The sequence below is a fragment of the Elephantulus edwardii genome, unplaced genomic scaffold, assembly GCF_000299155.1.
Source record: "Elephantulus edwardii isolate Elephantulus edwardi_28Jun2011 unplaced genomic scaffold, EleEdw1.0 scaffold00043, whole genome shotgun sequence".
Lineage (NCBI taxonomy): Eukaryota > Metazoa > Chordata > Mammalia > Macroscelidea > Macroscelididae > Elephantulus > Elephantulus edwardii.
Genome location: NW_006399793.1, coordinates 17,205,556 through 17,213,080, shown reverse-complemented (window position 1 = coordinate 17,213,080; position 7,525 = coordinate 17,205,556). Strand labels below are relative to the sequence as shown.

General features: G+C 39.2%; 1 pseudogene; it reads left to right on the top strand.

Moving 5' to 3' along the window:
* Window positions 1-198: 198 nt before the first annotated feature.
* Window positions 199-689, top strand: LOC102868490 (annotated as a pseudogene).
* Window positions 690-7,525: the final 6,836 nt, after the last annotated feature.

Below are 7,525 nucleotides of genomic sequence, written 5' to 3'. Positions count from 1 at the left end.
GTCAGATGAAGCCTCAGAATCTTTGCCTCCAAGGAGCAGCCCAGATAGGATAGTCTGTAGTCAAAGATATATCAAAACTATTGAAAAGCAATAATGTCTGTTTGAAGACCAAAATGTGCTGATTCATGTTACTGTGTTTTCAGTCACTTGCTATATTGTCCCACCTCTCAGTTTTTCCAACAAAATGCCACCTCTGCCATGCCACTCAAGTTCGACCTCAACAAGATCAAAGTGATGTACTTGAGGTGTACCATTCGGGAAGTCAGTTTCACATCCTCTCTGGCCAACAAAATAAGCCTTCGGGGTCTGTCTCAAAAGTGTTTGGTGATTACATTGCTAAGTGTGCCTGTGACTGGAAGGGACTAAAGATTACTGTGAAAATGGCCATTCAGAACAGATAGTTCCAGACTGAAGTTGTGCCTTCTGTCTCTGCCCTGATAATCTAAGGACTCACACCGAGATAGATAGAAGCAGGAGAGAAAATATTAAATACAGTGGGAACATCACTTTAGATGAGACTGTTGTCATTGCCTGGCAGATGAGACAGATGTTTAGCTAAGAACTCATCTTGCAGTATTAAAGAGATCTCGGGAACTCCTAAGTCTTTAGCTTACAATGTTGACAGTGGCAACTCTCATGACATCATAGAAAACATCAACGGTGGCTCTGTGGAATGCCCAGTTAGCTAAAAAGTGCAGATGACAATAACATTTCATTTTATCTGACATGTCATTACCAAATATTTTTCCCCCGGTCTGTGGCTTCCCTTTTTACTCTTTTGGAGAAGTTTTTGGATGTGCATAGGGATTTGATTCTTAGAAGGCCCCATTCATCAATTTTATCCTCTCTTGGGTGTAGATTTTTCAGGATGCTTGGAAGACTATTTATGTTGTGCGTTAGGACTTCTCTAGAGTTCTTCCAAGCTTTCTCTAATGAAGTTTATAGTCCTTGATTTTAGTCCTAGGTCCATGATCCATTTTGAGTTGGACATGGAGTGAGTTTTCTGTGTATGGAGTGGAGTTTGCTTGAGTTTTCTGAAGAGTTTTCCAATTTTGCCAGCACCATTTGTTAAAAAGGCTATCATTTCCCCACTTAACTGATTTCATTTCCTTGTAAAAAAATCAGTTGACTGTAGATAGATGGGCTGATTTTTGGGTTCTCAATTCTATTCCTTTGAACTTTGTGTCTGTCATTTTACCAGTACCATGCTTTTTTGACCACCACAACACTGTAGTAGGATTTGAAATTAGGGACTGAGATGCCTCCTACTTTGTTTCTCTTCTTACGGAGTGCTTTGCTTATTCAGGGCTTCTTTCCATTCCTAATTAAACTGGAGATTGCCTTTCCATCTCTTTGAAGAATGGGATTGGTATTTGTATTGGGATTGCATTGAACATGTAAATTGCCTTTGGTAGTATTGTCATTTTCACAATATTGAGTCTACCTATCAATTAGCAAGAGATATTCTTCCAGTTCTCCAGGTGTCTTTTTGATTTTTGTAGTAATGTTTTGTAATTTTCTTTGAATAGATCTTTTGTGCTTCTGGTTAGGTTTACTCACAAGTATATAGTCTTGTGATTAGTTTTTGTGAAGGGTATTTTTTTTTTTTTTAGCTCCAGGTCTGTATTTTCTTTGTCACTGCAGAGAGATCTGATTTTTGCGTGTTGATCTTGTATCCTGCCACTTTGCTGAACTGGTCAACTATGTCCAGTAGTTTTCTTGCTGAGTCTTTAGGGTTTTCTAAGTATACTATCATATCATTTGCATATAGAGATAATTTTACCTCCTCTTTGTCAACTTGGATAACTCTTATTTCCTTCTCTTGTCTTATTGCTATCACTAAGACTTCCGACGCAATATTGAATAGGAGAGGTGATAGTGGACATCCTTGCCTAGTTCCTGTTCTCAAGGGGAATGCTTTTAATCTCTCTCCATTGAGAACAATGTTGGCTCTTGGGTTGAGGAAATTCCACTCTATTCTTATTTTGTTGAGCGTTTTAATCAAGAAGGGTGTTGGGTTTTTTCAAAGGCCTTTCTGCATCAATTGATAGGATCATGTGGTTCTTGTTCTTTGCTTTGTTAATGTGATGAATTGTATTGATTGTTTTTCATATGTTGAACTGTCCTTAAATACCTGTTTTGAATCCTGCTTGGTCATGGTGAAATTATTTTTTTATGTACTGTTGGATTCTATTGACCAAGATTTTATTTAAGATTTTTGCATCAATGTTCATGAGAGGTATTGGCCTATAGTTTTATATTTTGGTGATGTCTTTGACTGGCTTTGGTATCAAGGATATGTTTGCTTCATAGAATGAGTCTGGAAGAATTCCACCGTTTTCTATTTTCAGAAATAGTTTATGTAGAATTGGTGACAGATCTTCTCTGAATGCTTCATAAAATTCACTTGTAAAACCATCTGGTCCAGGACTTTTTTTGGCTGGAAGTTGTTTTATTACCTTTTTAATCTCTTCTTTTGTAATGGATCTGTTCAGGTGTTCAATATGGGTTTGTGTAAGTTTAGGTAAGTTGTGAATTTCTAAGTATTTGTCCATTTCCTCCAAGTTTTCATATTTGTTTGAGTACAGTTTTTAATAATATTTCAACGTTAGCCTTTTTATTTTAGTTTGTTCTGTACTGATACTGCCCATTTCATCTTTTATTTGGATTATTTGTGTCTTTTCCTTCATCACTTTTGTTAGTTTTGCTAGTGGTTTTGTTGATTTCACTGACCTTTTCAAAGAACTAACTCCTACTTTAGTTGATGGTTTCAATTGTTTTTCTGTTTTCTAGTTCATTTATTTCTACTCTAATTTTTATAATTTCAGATTTTTTTAGAGGGTACCAGATTTTCTTGCTGTTCTTTTTCAGTTTGTTGGAGATGTTGGTTTAGAGAGTCAATGGTCATTTTTTCCTGCTTTTTGATAAGTTTGTTTATTGCTATAGATTGACCTCTGATTACTGTTTTGGCTATTTCACAGAGGTTTTAATAAGTGGGATTTCATTGTTTTTTGTTTCAAGAAACTTTTTAATTTCATTTTAATTTCAGTACCCATTCATATTCAAGCAAGGTATTGTTCAGCTTCCAAATGTATACTTTTTCTCCTTTATCCTCTTGTTATTAATTTCTAATTTTATAGCATTGTTGTCTGAGAAGATGCTTTGTATTATTTCTAAGGTTTTTAATTTAGTGATGTTTGCATTGTGACCTAAAATGTGATCTATTCTGGAAAACGTTTTATGTACTTTGGAGAAGAAGGTATAATGTGCTTTTTTTGGTTGCATTAGCCTGTAAGTATCTATGAGGTTGAGTTGTTGTATTGTGTAGTTTAATTCGTCATTATCTTTGTTGAGGTTTGTTTTTGGTTTTGGTTTTTTTGTTTTTGTTTTTGTTTTTTTGTAAGTCTATCTTTTCTACATCACTTTTTGGGGGTGACATCTTGCTTTGGGTTTGTTTGGGGAGTGAGGTAGCCTGCTTTTTTCAGGAAATTGCTGTGGTAGAGTTTTTCCTGCCTGAGGTGAAAGCTGGTTCTTGATCTGATGTCACTGCTCCAGAAGAAGGTTGGGTGGTTGCACGTGCAGACACACATGAGGGCAGAGGGGGAGACATGCACACAGTCACATGTGGGGGTGGGGGGGTTTGTGAGGGGAATCTGAATGACCAAAGAGAAAGCCTGTTGTTCTCTTCTGAAAGTGTCTTTTCACCTCTGTTGAGGTATCCAGGGCCTCCCTTTTTCCTGAGTTAAGGGAATCCCACATGGTCAAGCCAGACAACAGGTTTTTTCTCCAAAGTACCTGAATGACCAAGGAGGAAGCCTTTTGTTCCCTTCTGGAAGTGGCTCCTCATCTCCATCAAGATGCCCAGGACATATTTATTGTCTGAGTTAAGTGGTCCCACGTGGTCAAGCCAGACAACAGTTTTTCCCCCAATGTACCTCACTCAAATTCCTCCTGTCCTGCTTGTTCCTGGTGGGTGGGTCCTAACACAACTCACTGTTCCCCACTGAGGCTCACTGCTCCCATGGCTCTCAAACTATTTTAACCATAGTTCTCACTCAAATTCCATCTGTCCTGCTTGCTCTGTGCCCATCACTCTGTTTTTCTTTTCTTTTTGTTTTGTTTTTTTAAACAAAACACCAAAAACACAACTTGCATCTGGGCACCTGCATGCATCTCAGCACTTATGTGCATTCCCCCCCCTTTTCTTTCCTCCACTAGTGGCAAGAAGCTGCATGGCCAACTGACTGGAAGAGATCTATATTTGTTCCTATACCAAAGAAAGGTGACCCAATGAGTGTGGAAACTATAGAACAATATCATTGATTTCACATGCAACCAAGATTCTGCTGAAGATTATCCAAAAACGACTGGCACAGCACATCAGCAGAGAACTTCCAGAAGTCCAGGCTGGGTCTAGAAGGGGTCATGGAACTAAGGACATTGTAGCTAATGTCAGATGGATATTGGCTGAAAGCAGGGAGTGCCAGAGGAATGTCTATCTGTGCTTCATTGATTATGCAAAGGTGTTGACTGTGTGGACCATAACAAACTTTGGTTGACTCTGAGAAGAATGGGAATCCCAGAACACTTGATCGTGCTGATGTGAAACTTACACTTGGACCAAGAGGCAGTCCTCAGAACAGAGCAGGGAAACACTGCATGGTTCAAAATTGGGAAGGGCATACGCCAGCGATGTGTCCTATCTCCAAACCTTTTCAACCTGTATGCAGAACAGATCATCCGGGAGGCTGGGCTCTATGAGGAGAAATGCGGCATCAGGAATGGTGGTAGGTCTATCAACAATCTGCATTATGCAGATGACACAACCCTGCTTTCTGAAACTGAAGAGGACCTGAAGCACTTGCTGCAGAGGGTCAAAGACTGCAGCCTCTAATATGGATTGAGGCTCCATGTCAAGAAGACAAAGATTCTCACCGCTGGACCAATTGGCAGCCTCAGGATGGATAGTGAAGTGATTGAGATTGTTCACAGCTTTAGTCTGCTTGGCTCCACAATAAACACTCTTGGCACCAGCAGCCAGGAAATGAAAAGACTTATTATTATGGGAAAGTCTGCTGTTAGGGACCTCTCTAAAGTACTCAAGAGCAACGGTGTGTCTCTGGAGACTAAGGTACATCTGGTACAGGCCATGGTCTTTACAATCACTTGTTATGTGTTAGAGAGCTGGACAATGATCAGGGAAGACAGAAGGAGAATTAATGCTTTTGAGTTTTGGTGTTGGAGAAGAGTGCTGAGGGTGCCATGGACTGCTAAGAAAACAAACAGATTCATCCTGGAAAGGGTTAAACCTGGCTGCTCCTTGGAGGCAAGGATTCTGAGGCTTCGTCTGACATACTTTGGTCATGTTGTAAGGAGGGACCGGTCCTTGGAGAGGGACATCATGCTTGGGAGGGTGGAGGGCAGGCGCAGGAGGGGAAGGCCCTCTGAAAGATGGATTGATTAGGTGACTGGGGCAATCGGGATGAGTGTGTCGAAGACAGTGAGATTGGCACAGGACAGAGCAGAGTTTAGAACTGTTGTACATAGGGTCTCTATGAGTTGCAAGCAACTCGACGGCACATAACAACAATAACAACAACAATAACAACAACAACAACATGCTATCCCTCCACCCTTCCAAGCATGATGACTGGTCCCACCTGGCCACATGCCCAAAGTATATAAGACAGAACTTCAATATCCTAGCCTCCAAGGAGAAACTTGGTTTTACCCTCTCCAAGACACACTTGTGTATTTTCTTGGCACTCAATGGTATATTCAAGACTGTTTTCCAATTCTGCCACAACTCAAAGACATATTTTTTTTCCTCTCTGTCATCCTTAGTCGTTGCTCAGCTCTCTAACACATAGCAAGAAATTGAGAAGGCAATGACATGGATTACGTGCACTTTAGTCTCTAGACTGACATCATTGCTTCTCAGTACTCTGTAGAGGCCCCTGATAGCAGATTTTCCCAGTACAATTTATCTTTTGATTTCCTGACTACTGCTGCCAAGAGTGTTTGATTGTGGAGCCAAGCAAGATATATTTGTTAGCAACCTATCATGGTGCTGCCAATTGGCACAGTGGTGAGAATCTTTGTCTTGTTCATGTTGAGCTTCAAACCATCCATATTGAATACTATAGTCCAAGATCATCTGCAGCAAGCACTTCAGGTCATTTTCAGTTTCAGAAAGCAAGACCATATATATTCTGTTCTAGGAGTAGAATACACACACACACACACACACACACACACACACACACACACACACATCTGTCTGTCTCATCTAGCAAACTATGATCCTGCCAATGGTTAAGTGCCAAAAAACAGTGTCTCACAAAGAAATGGTTATACACTAAACAACTCATCTTTGATCTTCAGTTATTAGACAGTATTTTTTTCTGTTCCACTCAGGATAGACAGGGAGTCTTACTTTCTAATTTTTTTCCACCCTTAATGTCAAACTCAGATGTAAAAGAAACACTCAGTGTAAGCGTGATACTTGAATGAATGAGCTGTTCTTGTTATATTAAATCACTCTACTCATATTGAATTTCAATGGTTTAGAATGTCTGCCAGCTCTCTAAAACTTAGGGGTTCCAGAGAATGTTGATATCTCACTTCTTTGCCAGCTAACATGTTCTCTGTCTCTACAGTCTTAGTGCTTTTGAATGAACATTTCATATTGCCGGTAAGGATGACATAGGACAGATCTATTTTTTCATAGGACTGCTATAAGCTGTATTCTATTTGATGGCACTAGCAACAACATGATTAAGACCCCTTGATTATCTGAGTGCTCTGATTTCATTCTGCACTGAGTAACATATTTCTTTGCAGGACAGTCTCAAGTCTCCTTCTTTAGGTAACCAGAACATAGATTTAGAGGGATAAAAATGTATCAAGATAGTGGATAGATGGGCAACATGAAGAGAAAAGCAAGGAACAGGCAGGATTTGATAAGACTTTGTAATGAAAGACATTGATCAGTTGTAATTAGTGTTATAAAACTGTATATGAATGATTGGCTGAAAACTATTTTTTAAAAAAAATAATGCTTTCTAAGGGCAGAAAGGAAGGAGAATGGGATAATTTACTGTTAATAAGTAAACAGTGAATTTCTCTTTATGGTAGTGGAAAATTTGGTAATGGATATTAGTGATGGTTGTACAATATGAATGTTATAATTGGTGCCAGTGAATTATACTTATTAAAATAGTTTCATTTAAAAATGGTGTGTTGTCTGTGTTTTTACATCTGTAAAAAATAAATGATGGTTATACAGGTTATGTTATGTCCAAACTTTTATCACAAGAAACTGTATTTCAGCAAACACATGGATTCACTGTATAACTCCATGATTTGCAATACCATTAGTCCCCCCTGTGTTCAATTTTCTTGCTCCTCTATGTTCCTCGGGTCCAGTGACTTGGTGTAAGGTCTCCCGGACACTCAGACCCATCTGAGGGAGAGGACTCACCTGACAGTAGTTATGCAGGCCAGTTTTGCTGAAACTGGTTAA